Source organism: Dipodomys ordii, unplaced genomic scaffold, assembly GCF_000151885.1.
Source record: "Dipodomys ordii isolate 6190 unplaced genomic scaffold, Dord_2.0 Scaffold8, whole genome shotgun sequence".
NCBI classification, from domain to species: domain Eukaryota; kingdom Metazoa; phylum Chordata; class Mammalia; order Rodentia; family Heteromyidae; genus Dipodomys; species Dipodomys ordii.
This window is the reverse complement of record NW_012267224.1, coordinates 35594195-35598195: the sequence shown is the minus strand read 5'-3', so window position 1 is coordinate 35598195 and position 4001 is coordinate 35594195.

Here is a 4001-nt window from a genome sequence, read left to right as displayed (position 1 = left end):
CTCACGAATAGGGCCCAGACCTTGAATTCAAGCTCCACACACACACACACACACACACACACACACACACACACACACACACACACACACACACACTAGAGTGGTTCCTTACATTCTACAGATATAAAATGCCTTTCTTTCAACAGAATGACACATAGCTGCTCAATGATCTTTGAAGTGTTGGGTGTCTCTGGCACAGAAAATCTCTTGTGTTCTTACATGTTTTCTGGTTTGATTTGCTAATAATCTCAGTTAAAATGCAATTAAAAAATCAAAACTTAAGCAACCACAGTAAAATTGCAATTATTTTAAAACTAATTTAGGACTAAAATTGTTGTGCTTGCATACTTACAAATGCTATTTGACATATATTTGAAAATTTTTTCTTTATCCAATCTGTTCTCTTATCTGTGAGGATTGGAACCGAACTATATCTGACCTTAAAGAAAAGTGTGCCATCAGCTTTTTGTTGAATAACAAAATTCCTGAGGCAAAGCTCTCCTAGGTTCTGATTTAATTTCAATTGTACCCATAGCATAGCACTTCTTTGCAGTATCAAGGATGTATTGAGCTGTAATTAAGGCTGTCTGAAGAAAAAGCACATTCTATGTAGGATGACTTCTGTACTACACAATTTCCAGAATAGAATAAAGATGCAGCCCCATTGGAAGCAGGTTTAAGAGAGGGTAAAGGTGGAGAGATAGAAACAAATATTTGTACAATTTGATATGTGTTATTTTGAATACGAGTTTTTTTCCCCCACATAGACACGCCTAGGGACTTGATGTTACCTGTTGTCCTTTGGCCTTACATGATGTGAATCCAATTTCATTATTACATTTTTCTTCTTTCAGTCATTTTGAGCTGCATCATTTCTACTTGCTTCACTTCTGCAGCTTATTAAAGTCATTTTTATTAATTGCCATTATTTTAAGAGTCCTAAAAATTTAAGTTCTGAGTGTTATTATTCAAACTTGTGACATGGAGGTGTTCATTAGCATCTTGTCTCAGTTTCCAATCTGCAGAGCACTGAGCAGCCTGTGAATTAACATTTAGAATACCCAAGCTAACACGATGACCTAGGCATTTGCCATATAAATGTAATCAAATCTATTAATGCCTTTATAGATCAAGTTTATTTCTTCTTTATGGAAAGCAGTTCAAGAGGAATGGTACAAAAGAACAAAGAGGTTGGCGTGTGGTGGGTATAGATGAGGGAGTTTTCCCCTTCCAATTGCCTCACAAATCACAGGGAGCATTTTGTTTTGTTGTTGTTTGCTTAGCAATAAACTCTTGAGCAGAAACTGGGGCTGAATGTAATTTTCCTTGGGTGAGATAAAGATGGATAAATATATTAGTTGTTTGTGAATGAAGATGCAGAAAAAGTGTTTTTTTTCAGTACAATATCTGGCAGTCATCTCTGGGAGATGACAATTTTCACCAAGGTCCAGTGTCCTAAAATAATTTAGAAATCAGATAAAAAATCATTTGCATTTTTCTTGTACGTAGCTGTAGCTGTTTTGTGCTTTATAAACTTGTGTTGGATCCACGTATTTGCTGAAATTTGCATAAAAAGGGAGCACAGGAAATAAATACTCAGGCAGGAGAAAGGCAGAGGGAGTGATGGAATTTTACACAATTTAGTGCATTTCAATTGTTGGCTTTCCACGTCATAACACAATATGACCACTAGAGAGCAGTAAAAGGCAAGTGAAGGAGAACTTTCCAGCAGGAAGCATCCCCACACCCAAGGCGGATTCTCAGATCTAACTGACATTTTGAAATGTTTTCTTTCAGAGATGACTAAAAAGTGGTGTTCAAGGTTTCACAGGAGAGGAGAGAAAAATAAAGTACTTCACCTCCGAAAAAAGTGAAACTGTGAGCAAAGAAATATTTGAAGAAGTTTCAGAGTAGGAAACCTTTCTGTTGCTGTGGTAAACCGAGTATATGGGGTATTTAACTTCACAGCTCTTTTGGGTGTGGATTTTGACCGCTGCAGTGAAATCCAATCTACATATCCAGTGTTTTCCTATGGAATTGGAAGGCAACTCCTTCCTCTGACTGCAACAGTATATTTAACCTACCAATGATATGTATCCCATTCGACATTCATTTTTCATGCATCTACCTTCCTGCTTTGTTAGTTTGCAAGCTTCTTCATGACATGCACCTGATATGAGGCATTTAAAAACCTTCAATATTTGGCTATTGTTCTACTGCAACATCATCTTCAAGTCCAAAAGTTTGTGGGACATTATCTATGATGATGCTTATAAAATGTTTTCATTATTGTTACTTAACAAAGTACAACAGGATTTTGTCTGTGTGACCCGTCATTCGTTAAGAGACTTTCAGGTGGACAGCCAACGGTTGTGTTTTACCTTTATCTACTTTCAGGTTCAATTCAGACCTAAATTCAGATATAAAATGTAGGAGGGAAAAGAAAAAAAAAAAAGGTTCCTGTCACTTTAACCATAAATGGTTTCCTGCCTAAAGTCAAGAAGGATTTTAGAGCTTCTCAAATTGATGGGTGTTAGCCCAGCCAGCAGTGAGTTCTGGCCCTCAATTCTCAAGTTGTCAGCTGACTTCACAGACCTGCATGATGGAGGGCTATTGAATATTACTCAGACGATGACCATTATGCTCCTTTCTTTTGGCAAGCTTCAGCACAGCTCCTTTTAGGTAGCCTCCTGTAGTTCCCTCCTGCGTTGTGAATTTGGAAATCTTATAGAAGAAGCCAGAACCCAATCTGAAAACAGGAGCCCTCTGAGCTCTGGCATCTAGCTCTTTCATGGTAGGTGGCTCAACATGGTGCCTTTGAACACAGGATCCCAGTGGGAGCCTTATTATCTGCTAAATATTTCTGGAAATGTTTATACAGAACATGGAACACAGCAGGCTCTCCCCCAAACCTCTCCACTGACAGCTAAGCCTTTGAAATGGCAAGTGCAGAGACCTCCTAAGCCTCTCCCCTTGGCCCCTGCTGTTGACATTTTCAAAGTTGAACATATAAAATGATTTCATTGAAATAATATTTTTGAAGATAAAGCCTAAGCTTTACCAAGGTTCATAAATTACCTCTAGGATGACATCTGACTTAGGTAGAAAGTATGAGTTTAAAATGAAAAGCCGGAACCCATTAGGATATCCAGAGTGCCGTGCTCAGTCCTCCTTCTTCTGGTAAAACTGTTGGGTTTTTTTGACTTTCTGATGTCCTTTCTAAAACACACAGACTTAAATGTGTGAGCCACATCTGGTACAACAACCCTGCACTAGGGAGCTAAGGACATTATAGCTTGTAGTCTTCAAAGACTGACTATTTGTGTTTTATTTGGCCATGGATGTTGAAGGCTTTTTTTCTGCCCAGGCTGGTCTGGAGATGATCCTCAGATCTCAGCCTCCATATAGGTTGGGGTGACAGGTATATACCACAGTGCCCAGCTATATGCTGACAGTGTGCAGTGTATTCAAGGGCCTGTAAGTCCTTTGTGACAAGAGTCCATCTGTGGTTACCTGCTTTCTAATAAAGACTCCCGATTCAACCTCACAAAATGACCCTTCTCTCTTTCTTGCTGACTGAATTACCTTGCAACAAGTTGAGTACCGATGATTCATACCTATGATCTAGCTGTTCAGGAGTTGGAGATTGGAGGAATCACAGTGGGAGGCCAGCCTAGGGGGAAAAAAGTTCCTGAAGCTCTATCTATCACAATCAATAATCCCCATTCCTGTCATTCCAGCTTGGTAGGAAGTGAAAACAGGAGGATCATGGACCAGGCCAGCCAGGGCAAAACGCAAGACCCTACCTCAAAAATAACCAGGCCAAGAAAAGGCTGAAGGTGTGACTCAAGTGGTAGAGCACCTGCTTGGTGGGCATAAAGCCTGAGTTCAAACGCTAGTATCACCAAAAGCACCTACCAAAAACCACCTTATTGTACTCATTACCTTGCTCATGTAACTATAACCCCTCTGTACAGTATTTTCTTTTTTTTTTTTTTTTA